The sequence below is a fragment of the Protopterus annectens genome, chromosome 2.part1, assembly GCF_019279795.1.
Source record: "Protopterus annectens isolate FY-2018-M chromosome 2.part1, PAN1.0, whole genome shotgun sequence".
NCBI classification, from domain to species: Eukaryota; Metazoa; Chordata; order Ceratodontiformes; family Protopteridae; genus Protopterus; species Protopterus annectens.
Window position 1 is genome coordinate 625,083,946 of NC_056729.1, and position 20,325 is coordinate 625,104,270.

The following is a 20,325-nucleotide window of genomic DNA, read 5'->3' on the forward strand; positions in this document are numbered from 1 at the left end:
ACCTATGCAGCAGCATTAACAGGTTCCAGTGAAAGATTGCTGAAAGAAAAGGATGTGCAGGTATAGTGGAAAAAGACTGGAATTGTAGAGAGCTGGAGGAAAAGGCCCATGGTGAGGGTAAAAAACAAAGGATGAACAGCAAATAGACAGATACTCCCCGGGATTCATGAAGCTTGTGCCAGGCACCGGAGTAGCGTCGACGATCTAGCGCCAAATATGGCCGCCGAGAGATTCAGGTACAAGCTGTTTCCATGTGCACTACCAGCGTACGCCAGAGCTGCGCAGTTCCCAGCGTATGTATGCTAATTACCCCATGCGCAGCAGTGTAGCATGCAAATGAAGGTATATAGCGATTCATGAAGTGGTGCAGGCGTAGCATAAGCATGAAGAAATGTAAACCAAAAAAACAGTTTACATTTTTTCAAACATAAAATCAGAGCCATGAAAGCAGACCAAACTTACGTATTATAATGTTAATATATGCCAATGGTTGAATAAATAGCCAGTGGCATAAAAAAACATGCACAACACATAAAAAATAACATTTAATGTCATGGCCACACTAATGCAAAGTAAAACTGCAGTGCATCTGTGTGCAAACGGGATCACAAGGAAAATATATTTAGATGTCATAAAACTGCAATGTAACACATTTCATGAGTTCCCCATAATAGTCATTGGCATGATTGCTAGACCACAACCATGGCGCAAGCGTTGCTAAGGGTCTGTGACAGTGTTCTGCATGGTAACTAGGAATTAGTAGTCAATGCCATGCAAATGAGTCAAGTAATACTGAATCGCAAACGCCCCACCGGTGTAAGGATATACCACATAGCGTAGCAGTACAACACCGAGGAGTGGCCTGGAGGTAAACATGACATCAAGAGAGGGGTGCGTCACCGTAGTTGTAAGCACATTGGATCATTGCTAATCCGGGTTGCCTGTTGTTAAGCAAAGCCGCAAGATATGGGTGTGGAAGTAGCCATAGCTTTGCTTAGCTGAGAGCACACAAGGTAACCGAAAGTGCATGTGAACATGGATGAAAATGTGCTTGAAACCTGGTAAACGGCTGTGCGTGGTGCGCACCACAGCTGAAACAGGAAGGATATGGGAAGACAATAAGGAAATGCTGCACCATGGTAACTGGAATACAAATGAGTAATTAACACCTAGGAACTCACAGTGGGCCATTGACAACAGCTAACAAGGCTGCTAGCAGCTACCTGCAGAACAGGAAAGGGGAGGTGCCGTACAGCAAAGAAAAGAGAATTGTCACAGCGGAGCAAAGCAAACTTGCAGTAGATCAGCTACATAACATATTTCCCAGCACAATTCCAGGTTGTGAAAGTACAAAACAAGAAAGCCGGCAGCTGGATGCAGGCTTGACAATGGGAGGGGGATTGGGTTGAAAATTGAAGTAAAGGGCAATAGATGAATCATGGCAGCCAAGCATAAGTCAACACCAAAGGCCCCAAAATAGCAGTACCTGCTGTAAAACCAATAATTAAGTTACACCGCAGCTGGAATTGCACAAACACACCCAATTACACCAACATCATCCATTACACAATAGTATAAGTTGTGAAAACCCCACACACACACTTGTGTATTCCCAGACACTCTGCACCATTGGTGTATACAGACGGGAAACTTTTAATATGTACATGTTAGGGGCCGCTATAGCTTTGATTCCTCAGCATGTGTTGGAGACTGACGGTGGTGTGGTGGATGATGCTGAAAACCATCTCAGGCACCGCAGGAGGAGAAGAGTGTTCAGACCCAGGGTAACCTACCAGGGGCTACATGATCAAGAGATAGTAGAGCATTACAGGGTGGACAGGGACATCATACAGCAACTTGTTGAGCTGTGCTGGCCACACCTCAGAGCCAGAAGTAAGAGGGGAACCCATCCCAGTGGACATGAAGGTATGTGTAAGCTTGAGAATACTAGCCACAGGTACCTTCCAAAGGCCAAATGGGGATATCATGGGGATCTCACAGGCATCAGCATCCAGGGTACTCCACCAGTTCCTAGATGCCATGTTAACACATGCCAGTGAGCACATATACTTCCCCCGAACGCAGGAGGTGTTGGCCAGCAATATGCGTCTTTTCCACCATGTGGCAGACTACCCGGAGGTAGTGGGTGCAATAGACTGCATGCACATACACATCAAGTCACCACCCGGTGAACAGGGTAGGTGCTACATAAACTGCAAGGGATACCCCTCCATCAACTGCCAGGTCGTGTGCAATGCCCAGGGCATTATCATGGATGTGTGTGCTGGTAGCCCTGAAAGCTATCACGACTCCCACATCTGGCATGCCTCACAGCTGTATCAGGTATTTGCCAGGGAGGACATCCCATATGGCCACCTGGTGGGGGATGCTGGCTATGCACTGGAACCGTGGATGATGACTCCCATCAGAAATGCACACACAGCCACGCATGAATGCCATAATGAGGCACACACAGAAACTAGAATCATCATAGAGTGCATGTCTGGGATGCTGAAATCATGGTTCCATTGCTTGGACATATCTGGTGGAGCCTTGCAGTACACTCCAGGCACGTGTGCCCACATCTTTATAGTATGTGCCATGCTACACAAAATGATCCTGCGTAAACAGCTGCAGCAGGGACAGAATGGTGAAGGCCCTCACAGCCACCACCATTGCCAACGGACCCACAGGCACAGAGGGACTCAGACCACGAACACCCTGTTCTAGCCCCAGTAGGCAGATGGAGGTGTGCCCAGTATGCCCATGCCTTGGCAAAGAGGGAACATATAGCACACACACTGACAGTGTAGGCACTCATGGACTGACACCCTTCTCCACCTGCACACACAGCAAACATGGATGGCACACATTCACGACCACCTGTAAATTGGCATGTATAGGTGGTCTACTGTGTGCATCCTACATAGGTAGCCCTCAACTATTGTTAATACAACTGCCACTGGCACAAGGTAAGTCAATACCTGAACAGTAAATTAAGCTATCAGCATGTGCCCATACTGTATGTAGAGGTTCATAGATAGATAGGTAGGTACATGCCCAACTGCCCAAGGCCAATCATAAGCATAGGCAAAAAGTGTCTGCTGTCGCCACCCCATCAATTAACTAACTGTCCCTCTGTGGAGCAGAGCCAATTGCGGGATTCCTGGGGTGTATCCACTGTTCCCCACCCACTCTTCATGGATTCCCTGGAGTGTTAGTGAGGGGTTTTGTATAATGTAATCAGGGATGTAGTTCCAAATAACGGGGAGTATCCCTGACAGGAATCTTCTCAGATGTTTACATGTTACGTAGTATACCTTAAACACAGCTTGCATATATAGGTAGTATTCTACAGAATAATAAACACGTGGAACACACAACTGCTGAAATGTGCATTAATCACCCTTGCACTACCAGTGCCTGCTCTGAGAGGTAAAATACCACTGCCAGGATTAGAACACACAATCATGTACACAATCTTCACAATAACATACCACTAAGCTACCTGAGATGTACCAATGGCAGTTGTGTATACTGACAGGATAAATCACAAAAGGTAGGAATGTGTGGAAATAGGACAAACCGGCATGTACCCAATGAAGGGTGTATGTTATATATATATATATATATATATATATATAAGATATATATATATATATATATATTATATATATATATATATATATATATATATATGTATATGTATATATATATATATATATATATATATATATATATATATATATATATATATATATATATATATATATATATATATATACATATACATCATCATATAGAGAGAGAGACAGAGAGGGAGAGGGAGAGAGAGAGATATATGTCGATATATGGGGATATACATATATATGTAGATATATAGATAGATTAACAACATCTACATAACCATGGAGGTACATATAAATGGAATACCTACCACATACCGACTACTTGACATACCGACGCTCATAATCCCGAGGCTTAAGGTCTGAATGAACACAGTACCGAAACACCAGATGCGTGAGGTTTAAAATCATGATGTTAAGGGACAGTTAGTCAGTGCTTCTGGTGTTGCGGTTTAGGTAAGTTACTGTGTGTAAGTGTGTTTCTGAGGGCTGTAGTGTGTGTAAGTGTGTGTTCTGAGTGTGGTGTGTATTCTTGGGGGACTGTAATGTGTGGGTGTGGGTTAGCTTTATGCGTTTGTTTGCGCAATCTAGGAGGTAGAATATTAAAGTAGGGGGGTGAGGGGTGCAGACTCCTACATGGGGGGTGTAGTAGGGCTTGCCCACCTGCTCATACGTAGTATAGGATGGTTTGTTTGGATGTGGTGTGTAGCAGTGTGTCTGTGTGTGCGTGTGTGTGTTCCATGTTCGAGTTACTTTCGCGAGTTACTGTCGGTAATGTGGGGTATGGGAGTCTGGGCCCGGTACTGTGGGCGCCGGAACTGTGTGGTTTCGGGATTCCATAGGTATCCCGTATACAGCGGTTGAAGTGTTCATATATGAGTATAAGATGGACCATAGCATTCACACATTCCGCCACGACCAACCATTATGAACAAAGGATATGGAGACTATATGCCTATACACTATTACAAATATGTGCTATGGACATGAGCCAATGATAGTGTTACCACCTGTCCCACTTTGCGAGGGACAGTCCCTCTTTTGGCGGTTGTGTCCTAACCAAATATATTAAACGTGGCAAATGTCCTGGGATTGTAGGACATAATTATGTCCCATATGTAATGTAATAGTTGAATACAATAGTTCTTTCTGTATCTAAAATATCTACATGTTACAAGAAACAGGATAAGCAACTAAACTGCTACAAGAATAAACTTATATTTAGGCAAGAAAGGAAAGTTCTATCCCTTGTACTGACTGTGGGTTTGTGTCGGCCTGTAAAATCTGATGTGTGTCCCGAAAATGTCCCACTATGGCCATATGAAAAGGTGGCAACCCTAGCCAAAGAGGGTCAGTCACCATCACAACTACAATGACTGCAAATACCTATGACAGAAATACACAGCTTTCATTTAGCAACACTTATTACATTCTGATGTATTGCCGAAAGGATTCAAGGACTAACATCACCTGCATGCTATACAGGAACCACTTAACAGTGCCTTAATGAATCAGCCTGCAAATACCATAGTATTAGTCCACTAAAGGATAGGTGTTCAAATAGGGAAGGAACCCTCATGCACATATCGATTATGTTTAAAAGCAGTTCCTACACACCTGCATCTGCTATGCACACCCACCAACATCACCCCCACACCCAAACAAATTACACTACAAACTATAATAACATCACAAATCATTCACTCACTGTACAACATTTGCAGAAGCCTTAACATTCCTCGTCAGAGACACACTAAATTGGCCCTGTGTGAAATAGTTGCTGTTATGCAATGGAACAGCTGCTGATGTTACGGGGTTTGTTTGCACTAATCCCGTTTCAGAGGGTTGTGTGTACACCGGGATGTGTTACCAATTACTGAGTAACAGCACGGTATGATACACATGTACACCAAATCAAGGATGTCTGGTGAGCACACTGTAAACCACATAACAGTTCATACATAGCCATACAGCCTTGAGCTGCCCAAACATCCTTGCCAGACTTAAACATCTGCAGAAGTATCAGGTACAAACAAACCCTGCATAAGTAGCAATGTTCTGAAATATAACAGCTGTACTCACATGTAGAACAAAATCATCTAGCCATTACACACAATCCACGGGAGTCATGAAGGTAATATATCTCTGTCTGTCTCCATATAGCTGTTGAAATACATTACTAACAACACATCCAGTCCTTCTTCCTCGAAAATAAGGCAAACGGACAATGCCCAAAAGGAGTACTCAGTTATACACACTGTTGCCATGATATCGGCTAATGAAGTAGCTGCACAGCTGATGTGCATCTAGTTAACTACTTTTGAACACCAGTTGGTGGTCAGGATACCATATGTTACCGATATTTAACTAGAAAAGGATGGTTTATCACACATTCAAACCATCTGTATATACCAGCAGAACGTTACAAAGAAGATTGAAACACAAACTGAAAAGGATTGAATTAACAGTCAACAACACCTTAGGTTACTAATAAGGTATGTAGAACACTCAGTATGTCTGTGTATTTAGTACCTGTTCTGTAATATTTAAAGTGCACGCAATCCATATAGTGGAAACAGTTATCTTGTAGTGATGTATTGTCGAGCATAGTAATGCTTGTAGTATTTATGTGTGTACTGATGTAGGTCACAAGGCAAACACCGCATACACCACAAGGGATGCTATATAAGGGCTTTGAACACAAATATTCCTTACCAGCCACTGTCAGTGGCAGGGCTGGTCCAGCAAGTATGTGCTATAACAGGGGATAGTATATGTTGATATATTGTAACAGTAGCCATATGTATGGGTGTATTACTGAGAATAACATGTTGAAGATTGGCCCACTGTGCAATTATGATTTGCATTGTGGGATATTGTGCCAATAACTGTGTAATGTACAGTATTGTAGGCAGATATGTATTACAAGTTACATAGCATTACTGTTATGTTAGGCAAACATTAGTTATGTCTATTGGCATTTACAATACACAATAACAGGATACATATGATTTGTATTCACCCGACAGTTTATCAGCATGATAGCAAAGTAAAATGGAAGAGCTAGTTAACTATCCATGCACGTAAGACATGTAATAAGTACAAAGGTAGGTAGGTACTAGGCTGTCTTACCAAGGGTATTTATAAGCCTAGCTAGAGTGTGTTGGCTTTTGCCACCCCCATAGGTTAGTTCCCTGTGCCTCTAAATGGCAGAGCCATTAGTTCCCTGTGCCTCTGTCCAGCAGAGCCACTGCAGTGATCCCCAGGGTACATGTCTGTCTCCCATCCACACGTCAAGGTTTCCCTTGAAGAGTGCTAGTGAGGGGCCCTGCCTGATGTCCATTGGAATAATGTTCCAAAGCATAGGGAGTGTCCGGGTCAGGAATCTATCCGCCCAGCATGTCTTAGTCATCATTGTAGTTAGGTGTATATCCCTAGAGCATGTGGCTCTCAGGGGCCTCTGTTTAGGTGGAGCATATCCAGCAATACTGGGTTGGACATGGGCCTTGTATGTCAAGCAGAGATCACCTGTGAGTATGCGGTATGCAACCGAGTACAGCTGGAGTTTCTTAGTTTGGGCTGCATAGGTCATCTGTTTGAGGTCAGTAATCATCTTGGTGTGGTACTGTTGTGGTCTTCCAAGCTGTTGCAGTTGTCTTGTAAAGTATATCCCAAATGGGGTGTTGTATCCTTTAATGGGTCTAATAAGTCATGAGTAGAGAGGCACAATGGCCTCCTTTGATCTGGATGCAAACCCATTAGAGATTATGGGGTCCATGTAGAAGAATATTCTAACCACTTTGTCATTATGGGTATCGAAGGAGAGATTGCTATCTACTGGGGTTCCTAGATCCCTTATTACCTTTTCTGTATGTAGGGGACTAGCACCTATGTGGTAGTCCACGGGTAATTAGTTATATCCAAAGGAGATGACTATGCACTTTTTGGCATTCAGCTTGAGGCCATGATATTGACACCAGGTATCCGTCTCAGTGTGACTCTTCCAGAGGGTGTCTATAACAGCTGGGGAAACAATTATGTCCCCTAGTTTGCAGTCGTCTGCAAATCCCTCCTGTGCTTGCCTGTACATCAGAGAATTATATACCGAACATGAGGGGTCCTAGGACTGAGCCCTGGGGGACAAAACTTGTAACTGGTATACAGTGGGACCTAGGGTATGTAACTCCCACTGAGTGGGTTCTGTCCGTGATCCACTTTGCAAACCATCACATGACGTAGGGGTTAATGTTCAGGCGGATGGGTATGTTGATAATACTAGAATGAGGAATGGTGTTGGAAGCCTTTGAGAGATCTAGGTGGGCTGTGTGGACCTCCTTACCCTCATCTAATGCCTTGGTAACTGTCTCTAAGGAGTCCACCAGGTTTAGGAGGCATGGTCTGCCCTTAACAAAGCCAAACTGGGAGGGTCAAAGGTTTGGAGATACCCAATGTCTCTGTGACTGAGATCCATGATGTGCTCCATAGCCTTGCAGACCAGGCTAGTCAGGCCTATAGGGCAATAGGTCCCGTGGTCCATTGTGGCGCCACCTTTATGGAGTGGGATAACTGTTGCTGTGCACGCTTCAATAGGCACTAATCCCGATGCGAGGCTATTATTGAACATGGTACGTAGGTGGGGAGCCAGTACGTTCTGAACTTCATGTAAAACGCAGCCTGGGATGTTGTCTGGTCCCATGGATGCTGTGATATTGGCTTTAGAGTGTGCAGCTTTGAGAGGGAGGGGGGGAAGGTAGCACTGAACCTATCTGCCAGGATGTTGGCAATATCAGTTGGTTCTGTAATGTTCGTGCCGTTGTGCTGTATCTCAGAGCAGATCTGGGTGTTGACATCAAGATATTTGACATAGCTATAGAATACTTTGTGGTTGTTGTTGGAATTAGTGGCGGTTTTGTTTTCATAGCTAGCTTTGAAGGATCTTATAAGGGATCTCACCTTCTTACTGAGGCTGACCAAGGAGCTCCTCCACACATGGGATTGTACTCTCTTTTGCAATAGTGTCTTCCTCCTGTAGTACAGTTTGTTTATGGCAGGGGACCACCAGATTGGTTTTCTTAATTAGGACTATAGCTTCTTGGTTCTGTTTGGCATAGCCCAATCCATGCACTCGTGTAAGTGCTTATAGAGTGCATTTGTGTAGGATTCAGCAGTTGTAACAGTATTGTCCATCTGCATGGGTGTCATGACGTTCACCACATCTGTCTTAAGAAGCATGAAGTTGGCTTTGTAGACATATTATACTGTGGTTCCCTTAATGGGGGGTGGGGGTGGGATGTGGATATCAACGATGTTCAGCTCATGGTTGGATCGGACCAACGAGGAGTAGACTTCAGGTGTGGAACACTGGTCACTCATGTTGGTAATGCCTAGGTCTAGGATATTGTTGCCCCTGGTGGGTGTGTGGATATGTTGATCCAGGGCATTGGTGTTTATGAATTCCAGAAAGTGTTGAGCTATTGAGTTGGTACATGAGTAGTTTTCTCAGTTAATGGTGGGGTAGATTCAGTGACACTATGTGATGAGTGTGGTGTGGTACGAATGTTTTCCTTCTCCATATGACTGTCAGGGTCAGGCTTGGTTGGAGAGAGCTTTACCTCCAGTTTGGCTAAATAAGTGCATCTCTCACAGGTTGTAGTGTTGGGTGGTAGGTGGAGAGGGTTGTCTGTGTACATGAGGCAATGTGTACACTGGCAGTTGACTCTTGGACATGCCTGAATGTAAAACTAATTTCCCCTAGATAAGTGAGGAAAGTGAGTACAAGAGCTATTTTACTCTAAGCAAGTGAGAAATGTATGTACAAAACCTGGTTACCTCTAGGTAATGAGGAAGATTGAGTGCTATAGTAATTAGTAGCTTTCATAGTGCTTACAAGTTCTGAACAAGTGCTGAGCATGAATAAGCAATCCAGATAGGGTCTTGGATAACATAAACACACTGTCCCCCCCAAACAAGTACAAAATCATATATCCATGTACACCATAGGGCCCCTGTACCCACAACTATGCAGGTACAAGCTGCACTCAGGCTGTATAGGACCTGTCCACATCACAGGTTGTATCATACACATATGGCAAAACAAGATGCTCTCCACATACACATCATGTAAAACATAGCTCCATGTCAGGCTGTGTACACACTGAATGGTGTGCACCAACAGATATCACAACCCACAAAGGGGGGGACACCACTGATAATGGAAAGGACTGCAGTACTACCCTGCTGAGTCTGGTCTGAAAGGCCATGAACCTTGATCAAATAACTGATGTCAGCAGTACAGATGTAGATGACAGTAAGGTTTATTTCACACTGCATATCATAACCTTGCCAGGTCATAAGACATCATCACCAATACTGTGTTCCACCTACACTCGGTATACTAGATGTACATTCCTATGTCACAGGAGTGTTTTGCAACGGGACTGCTGGCAAAACCAACACTACAGAAGGTGTCTGAATAATACATGCTCATCAAACCAGTGGCAGCTACAGTAAGACAGGGTTAATTAATTGTATTCCTCCTCATTGTAGTCCATACCTCACAGACAAACCAAAGGCATCTGCCTATTGAAGTGTGCGAATGACTATGACCTAGGAGCAAGAGCCAACTCAAGAGTGTTGTGGACAACATACAGAAGGGGCTTTGTGGGTGAGGTGTGTGTGACATATGGCCACAATCTGACAGCTACATATTGCATTGTCACCCCTATGTTAATAACCCTGTACCCATGAACTACCACCTAGGCAGCAGTCAACATAATGGACACTTGTGTGTAAGGGATGCAGCTGGGCAGTTGTCTTTCCTGTGATAGCTATGTCACCACACCTGTCAGGTAGTCATATGTGGCAACCCTAATAATGACAGGGTGCCATCCATGAATATAGTGATCATTGTCCAGCCATACACAACACTCAACACTCAAGTGACCCATATCAGATCACATATTTCCTTTCAGGGGTATTGGCCATTTGCAGATGGCCTACACCAGCCTTCCCATTCCCCATCTCCACTATGTAGCATGATGCATACCCTGAATAAATCCATGTCCATCCCAGTGATGTTGGACATGCTACACATACACATCCTGATCTCAAACACATACTTCTGGACATCCACCTTCCACATGCTGGACAGATCCTTGTCCCATATACTTTACATAGTCCTGCCATACTATGCATTCCTGTCCGTCAAAGCTGCACATCACTCCCCTCTCAGACATGGTGCGATGACCACATGGTAAATGTATCATTAACCCTGTGGATCAGTAATGTGGCACTACCTGGCCCCAGAGACCTGCCTGTCGGCTACTGCCAGGTAACCTTTCATCCTAGATTCATACATGGCCCATGGCATATAGCCTACTAGTTGACTTTGACTGTACATGCTATAGTTGATATCCATCCCTGCAAATACTATCTGGCTAGCCAGTGTCCCATGTGTATCATATGTGCAACACAGGTGATACATGGCAGGATGTTGAATTGCTGTACAGTGCCATGTAGATGTATATGGCAGAACACATACATGTAAAATCTTACATGAGCAAGTCTGCAGGGTCACAGGTCATGTCTGTTAAGGCAGTGTAAGTCTTTATATGTGACATATACACAGCATCAAGGTCGACTGCATTAATATGGACACATCCAGCCATGTGCTGATAGGTAGGAACACCAGTACAGGCAAACAGACATGCCCACATCAAGACAGCATCCACATGGAGTATGAGCAATGTAATCAGGTGACACACACACACATATATGGTGATAATATCCACTCACCATTGAGTGTCACATGTGTGTGACAGAAACATGTCAGTGTCATGTAGATTTGCAAATACAACTATTTAAACATAATAAATGTGATACACATGTATGTTCAGCTGTAGCTGTGTATGTCTCTGTGAGTTACTGTGACCTGTCTCCATCATTATGTCTTCCAGGTATGCCGCATGCAAGACTAACCCCTTTTACCCATTTGGAGGATGAGGCCCTCATCCCATACCTACTTGACAATTATGGTACCCTGTTCAGCCATGTGCCACGGGATGCACAGCAGCAGGATGCCCTGTGGATGGAACGTCACAGGAGGGTTAATGATGTGGGTGGCCACAACTGCACATACCAGCAGATGGGCAAAACAGTGTGCAAATGCAATCGCCAGGGAACAAAGTGCAACAGGTAGTGGACCACCAATCCAGCCCCCACTCACACGTACCGAGAAGCTACTGGCCAACCTGGGGACACCTGCAGAACCACATCCACAAGCCTTAGCGGATATTGTGGAGGTGGGTGTCTCTCCGCCACTGAGCCTGGAGTTGCCTGGTAAATCAGTACTGCACCTATAACAACTATATTCCATATAGTTGCATGTATCACTGTACAATATGTAATGTAACATCATATGCAAGGCATGTATACACACACGCCGCATACTATAGTATGCTACTCTGTGAATGCACACGTGTGCATACACCATAGTATAGTCTAATGTACTGGTGTATGTGTTAACATGCACATTGCACCCTGTAGCCATCATACAGGTGTGGATAATGCTCATACTGATGTGTTACTGCTATTTAGGTACCTCTGGCATTCTGCTGTGACAGCAGTCCATTGTAGGTGAGACTGTTATTATTTATCAGGCATCGTAATGCACAGCTCTATCTGCCATGTGGCCATTTACAACATGTACACATAATGTATGGTCCTGTCACAATATACAGGTCGGACCTGCAATGCATCACAATGCCTACCCATGTGCAACACTTGCAAACTATGTGAATCACCTCACCGACATGAATCCTCACAAACTGTCATTGCCAGATGTGTGGACAGCTGTGCATAAAATGGTGGAGGTGCTGTTCACTGTAGGGACATGTACTACAGATCAGAACTACACATGTGGGGAATACAAACAGTACTACACAGTTGGCTGGAGTATGGCCAGCCCACATGATTCACTGGTGTGGATCATAGCCCTGCTCTGAATGTCAGACAATGTGATGTGCTATCTTGACATGTCCATGACATCTAGTGGCCTGGCTGCAACACTGCCTAACTAACCTGAAAACATATCCCACATACCACCCTTTGTCTGCATAACCCTGTCGTCAGTGGAGCATATGACATCTATGGGTGTATGTCATATGGGACAACACAGACATGTGAAATAGATGCCCGTCAGAATAATTTGGCCAACACATGTACACACATGGCCATGGAGGATGGCCAGAGACATGAAGCAACACACACAGTAGACGTGATGTGCTTGTGTGTACACCCTGTCGTACAATGGCTACACATGGTCCAACTATGGCCTTTGTGTAATGGTTATATTGTAGATGTGGAACACTAGACATCCTACAGGCCTGTGCATATCTTGTGTAGGTGTGACATCAATCCACGACATAAGATGTGTTGAACATCTTGAGGGTGTCACAACATGACAGCAGTCACATGTACAGTATCCACATCAGCCTACATATACAGTACATTCCCCTTGCTGGTGTCAGACATCAATGTCATACTTGCTCCTCATGTGTGTGTATGTGTGTGTGTGTGTGTGTGTGTGTGTGTGTGTGTGTGTGTGTGTGTGTGTGTGTGTGTGTGGTACACAGATGTCATGTGGGACATGGTGTACCGACGTGTTCACCATGTCTGGCCATAGTTGCCAGGCAGCAGCAATATGGTTGCAGATGTGCAGGGGTGTCATCCGTATACCCTTCAGTGACCTGTGTCACAACTTCCACATTATGGTTTAGTGTGTATACACCTCAGTGACATGGGTCACATTCCACAGTATATATGTATTGTATCTGAACACAGTCATGGCTATGAACTGTGTCTGTAATTCACACTGTGTAGCAATAGAGACGCCTCATGATTCCCTGCAATGGCCATGCACATCAGCTAAATGTGCAGTATATCTGTAGGGAGGACAGACAACACTGCATTGGGACACCATTACCCCACTGCATATTTGATAGGACACCATTTTGTTAAACATGTATGAATGTCATTGCACACGTCAACAGATCACATGTCATACTACATGTGATTGTCAAGGTCATATGCCATACATCAGGCAGGTGTACTGTTAACCTGTGCTGGTCTACATGGTGTAACACAGGGATGTATGCTAACTACTACAATGATTGTGTAATTTGCATGCCGTCTGGTATGATGCATGCTGTTGTGTGCAACTCAGGGATGTATGATAACTATCACTATTATTGTCTGTGCTGCATGCCATCTGCCATACCACATGCATGTTGCATGCCTTCTGTCATATCACATGCAGGGATGTATGATAACTACCACAATTATTTTCTGCGCTGCATGCCGTCTGCCGTATCACATGCATGTTGCATGCCTTCTGTCATATCACATGCATGTGTGTGTGCGTGTGTGTCTATTGTATATATTGTAATGTACAGTTCTTGTCTGCCCTCACAGGTGATGTAGGTGTGTTGCCCTCCTGCGGTACATCTGATGTTAGTGTCCCCACAGTCTCTAGCAGTGATGATGAACGTATGATTTAGGCACAGGCAGAGTTGTCAGGGTATGAAACTGTGCCATTGGTTGTCATTCCAGCTATATCCCACTCATCCCTGCACACAGACCCCATGCCTGCACATACCCCATCACCAGTGGCCATAGAGGAAGGACAGTTGGCGCGTGGTAGCTTGGAACAGGAAAGTGTGGGGGCTATGGAAGGTGTTCCTGCACACCATGGTGTCAGCCAACTGACTGATGGTGCCCCACACAGACCCGGGGCCAGGGCTGCTCATAGGAGGACCATTGGCCAACATGCTCCTGCAAGACAGAGTGCAGCAGCTGGTGTCACCAGATGCATGTTTCAGGCTGTAATGGAGGCACAGGCATGTGCTGAATGGCACAGCAGAGAGGATCAGAGGCTTCAGAGGGCTGCTGTCTGTTCTTTAAACAACAACATCCAGGCAATGGTAAATGCTCAACAGCAGATTGCTGAAGCTTTGGATAGACGGTTGGGTGACATGGTTTGAGTCCTTGACCATGGCATGACAATCCGCGAGCTTGAGCTGTCTTTGTTGGAACATCTGGTAGGAGTGAGGCATCAGGCATGTGGAAGTAGGCCTGCTACAGCACCTGTTTCAGGTCTACGTGTATGAGCTACCTCACATGTCCACTTCCATAGCGGCGGTAGCAGCAGCAGTGCATCTGGTGCTGTGCTGTCCACACCACAACACAGCAAGCCACGTGCACTTGGCCTGGGACGATCCCAACAGGGACACGGTTCCAGTGGACAAGTGACATCAGACAGTACCCAATCTGCACCTCTGCCTGGTAGTGCCTGTGTAACCCCTGGCAGGCACAGGTCACATGTCCATGACTGGACACCGTGAACTGTAAAACCTGGCTTTTACAGTCTGCAGCTGTCAATAATACCCCTGTGTAGGCCAGACACATGGTAGAACTGTGTGCATACATACACACACACACTGGAAACATATGTAGGGCACCGCAACACACACATGCATAACATCCACACACGCCCAATTTGATCAAAGGCCCTAACCCACACACATGATGTCATCCAATGGTGCAGCCTAGGCCTCTGGCAAACATTATCATCCTGTGCATATGATGATGCCTGTGCTGCATCCCTGACATCCACACCATCAGTGTGGGGACATGCTCATATGGTCTGATGCACAGGGTGAACAGACCAGGAAGATAAGTGTAGTTTACAATTGTTGAGTACTGTTGACAGGCAGCAGACATACCATGTACTACAGGTGTACAATGCATTTCATACTGTTAACAGTATGTGTCTTGTGTAACAACAGTAACTGCATATTGGTCATGATCTTCTGCTGTCCTCCTTCACGTCTAATTGCACATGCCGGTGGATGTCAGTGTTTGCAGTTAGTGTCCCTTATGTGAATGTAGACTACTCACAGCTATGTATGAATATACCAGCATGCACCATGTAACTGCCACATAAGAGTGAGAATGTCCCACATTAACTGCCAGCATCCCTGTTGATGTCCACATTCCTAGAAGGTCATAATGACAGCCTTGAAATGTGTAGTCTGTGTGGCGCGACTCATAAGTATGTAGTATTGTAATAGCGATCTGTAAATAGGCAGGTGTTCCATTCCAACCACTGGCGTGTGTGTGTGTGTGTATGTCTGTCCCCATTTGCCAGAGGACTGTAAATTGCTTTTAGACTGCTCACACTCTATACAATTTGTATTCCCACCTTTGGCAGGGCTGATGATGACACCCACCTACAAAATACACCTCTGGGAGTGCTGTGTCTCAGAAATCTCAGTAGCGTGTTCTGTAACTGCGTAATGCTGTAGTGTAATAAAGTAGTTAGGTAGGTGTTCTAATCCCAGACTTGCCATGTGTGTGTGTGTGTGTGTGTGTGTGTGTGTGTGTGTGTGTGTGTGTGTGTGTGTGTGTGTCTGTCTGCCTGAGGACTGAGTAATGCTTTTAGACTGCTCACACTCCTTACATTTCTTATACCCAACTTTGGCAAGGCTGATGATGTCACCCACCTACAAATACACCTCTGAGAGTGGTCTGTCCCAGTAATCTCGGTAGCGCATTCTGTAAGTGCATAATGCTGTAGTGTAATAAAGTAGTTAGGTCGGTTTTCTAATCCCAGACTTGCCGTGTGTGTGTGTGTGTGTGTGTGTGTGTGTGTGTGTGTGTGTGTGTGTGTGTGTGTGTGTGTGTGTGTGTGTGTGTGTGTGTGTGTGTGTGTGTGTGTGTGTGTGTGTGTGTGTGTGTGTGTGTGTGTGTGTGTGTGTGTGTCCGTCTGACTGAGGACTGTGTAATGCTTTTAGACTGCTCACACTCCATACATATCTTATACCCACCTTTGGCAAGGCTGATGATGTCACCCACCTACAAATACACCTCCGGGAGTGCTGTGTCCTAGTAATCTCAGTAGCGCATTCTGTAACTGCGCAGTGCTGTAGTGCAATAAAGTAGTTAGGTTGGTGTCCTAATCCCAGACTTGCCGTGTGTGTGTGTGGGTGTGTGCAGGTGTGTGTGTGTGTGTGTGTGTGTGTGTGTGTGTGTGTGTGTGTGTGTGTGTGTGTGTGTGTGTGTGTGTGTCCGTCTGCCTGAGGACTGTATAATGCTTTTAGATTGCTCACTCCATGCATTTCTTATACCCACCTTTGGCAAGGCTGATGATGTCACCCATTTACAAATACACCTCTGGGTGTGCTGTGTCCCAGTAATCTCGGTAGCGCGTTCTGTAACTTGTAATGCTGTAGTGTAATAATGTAGTTAGGTCGATGATCTAATCCCAGACATGCCAAGTGTGTGTGTGTGTGTGTGTGTGTGTGTGTGTGTGTGTGTGTGTGTGTGTGTGTGTGTGTGTGTGTCTGCCTGCCTGCGTGAGACAAGTACAGTGCTTTGTAGAGTATGCACTCTCTGTACAAATCGCATGACCACATTTGTCATTCCTGCTGTTGTCACCCACCTAGGTATACACCTGTAGGCATGCCGCAACCCATTATTCGCCATAGCACGTGCCCTAAACACGTATTGCTGCAGTGTGATATGGTAGGCATTTGTATACAGGACATGGCAAGTGTGTGTTTGTCTGTCAGAGCCTGTGTAGAGGTGGCCGTGATTGTCTTACCATTGGACATGTTTGGGAGTGGATTTTGTAGTTTTCCTATATGGTATCTGTCTTATGACACATTGGCCACCTCACGAGGAGTACAGCTGTCAGTCAGCCACGGGACTGTGTTGGCAAGCCATACCCATACATCTGGCAAAAGGCCTGGTGAACAAAATATGCAGCCCTACTAGTACCCGGTATATGTCCCGCACCCATGTGCCATGCACAGACAAACTTGCCTAGGATCTCCTGCTATGTTGCTAGTACCATGCACATTGATGACAGATAGTAGGCATGGTGTGAATGCAGTGGCCTGCAGAGGACATGGCACCCTGTACAGAGGACAATAGGCACATATATGCGGACATTGTGCCTTTACTATGTTCCACACTGAATGCCTGCAACATATGTGGTGCCATCAGATGTGATCCACAGAGGCCAGACAATGCTGTACGCATGTGCCCTGTATGGACCCATGCCACTGACACCACAGAATACCTGTATCATACTATCCATGCAGGTGCAGGGTCAACAGATGGATATTCATACTTAAGGTAACGAGGTGATTTTTTACACTTTCGGGACATTTTACTGTTATCCATATACGCGTTTGTGACAGGAGCCTAGCAGGCATTTACCATACGCGTGAGTTGCGACATCTTCCTGTTGATACTGTTGGTTTGGATTATATGTCAGTCTATACAGACTCAACCTGATGGATTGAGTGACATTTCAGCGTGGAACAGTATTCTTCTTTTTGGGACTAAGTTTTATAGTAATATCCTCTGTATTTTGTACATATACCTTTGTGTTTAACATATATGGTTTTCCTATACAGTGTATGATAGTTGGGCATTATTTTGCTCACTGGGTATATTGTCAAGGGGATAAGTGTATATTTTTATGTAGGAACCCTATATATATTTTTTTTTTGCTATTAGGCTCAACAAGTTCATGACATTTACTTGTACCTAAACATTATTTACATATTGGGCATATGCTGTTTATTATGACAGTGTGTTAGGGGGACATCTGTAGGTTTACACACAGGTGTGTTTACTTTTTTTGGACTTTGTTGGAATTGCCCAGTACTATCATTGGATTTTGAACTCTAGACTTCATTTTGACTAGTGCGACCTTATCCAGAAGGCAGACACAATTCAAATGTTCAAGAATTTGGGACACTATCAATGAATATATGACATTTCAGCACTCTTGTTTTATATTTACAATTTATTCTTGTAGATACAGTTTGATCGGGATTAACAAATTGTCAGTTGTGAGCCTATTGCAGGAATATTCTGGACCAGATGTTTTACAAATTATTTGTTTTTTCATTACATTGTATTAGAGGGCAAGTTTGATAGGTACATATTTGGATTTCAAGATTCATTATTTAGGCAAGTGCTATACCTGAATAATATTGTTTTTGGAAAATATTGTTCTTGCAAAATCTGTATTTCGTGGAACAGAAGGTGATTGAACTATTGGATGCATTGTGTATAGAGGGGAACCATATGACCTGGCCTTGGATTCAGGGAAATACACATTGTGATTTGTTTTGGCCCCATAAGTATTCATGCATGCAGTAGTACTTTTTATATTGCAAATTCTACATTGCAATATTGCTAAGCTGTTGGGATATTAGCTCTTCCCTACTTAATGATTCATCTATTGGTATATTTGTTTAATTACATGGCCATCATGATACATTTACTTATGCTGGACGGCCACTTGCATGAGTGATTACATCTTGGCTGTGTATGTGGATCTTATCAAACATAACATATCAAACCTTGTTGGTGGTTGTACCACCTTTTCTCTAGGCGCATCTGATTTCACTGTATCGCAAGGTACAAGTAAGACTATATTTAGATTATACCAACTAAGAAAATCAGGTCAATCACCCAGAATAATTTAGGTTACTACCAGCAAGGTCTTTTTTGGTCTTGATATTATTGACCTTTAGCCTTGTGATCTATTGATTATATCTACTTGCATTCCTCTCATCCAGTTATATATGTGTTGGATATCTATCTGGTATTATTCCTCTAGTCAGGTTATCACAATCTATCATTTTAGGAATATTATTACATTGTTGAACCTTCTTCCCATATTAACCTTCCTGATTTTTCAGGACGGTGAACTAGTTTGGGTACTTTGTTGGGGCAGCTGGGGAGCCCCTTACCAACTTCTGCTATAATTGGAGCAATCATTGAAGTTTTTTCTGGGTTTGCCAACAACTGCCATTCTCTCTTGTTATTATTAATTTTATTGTCTTCATTGGACACTGACAGCATGGACCTTGAGAGCATATTATCTGGATTATGTGCCGATCGGGAGGATATTGGAGTGTTTGGGATCAATACCTCACCAGGCAGTAATTCAAGTAACACGGATCAACATATTTCATCTGACTGTGATATGTCCTTCCATTCTCTTACCAAAGGACTCAAAACTTTGAGATCCAACATATGGCATCTGAAATTATTCAGAGCATATTCTAACAAGAATATTGCTCCAAGGGGCTTGAGAATACGGCTCCAACCACTGGTAGGTAGACCGGATGACAAGTTGAATTGTGATTGGAAGAAGGCTTTACAAATTGGGTCTATGTTATTTGGGAATGTTCTCTTACAATACTATGAGAGAATGGTAGATGTGAACATTCAGGAGGTTAAAACATTGTGTTGTGATTGTAAAAAAATTGAGTCCCTACCTAAATTTCAGGATAACATTAAGAAGTTATCTAGAGAATTGACAAACCACGAAAAAATTATCAAAGAAAGAATGATTAAAAAATTTCATAGAGATTATTCTGACTATCAAAGGGGACGTCCCTTTGAGCTTAATCGCTCTGTCAGATTTGCAGATGTTGGTCAGGGGCCTGCCTCTGGTCGCCCCAAGAAAAGACCAAGATCTATTCTGAAAAATAGGGATGGGTTCAACAACAGCACTTCAGGAGAGGATTCCTCTCTTACAGATTATGACAGCTCAGGGGATAGGGGATCACCACACAAAAAGAAAACGAATAAAAATATCCCTTTAGAAATGGTT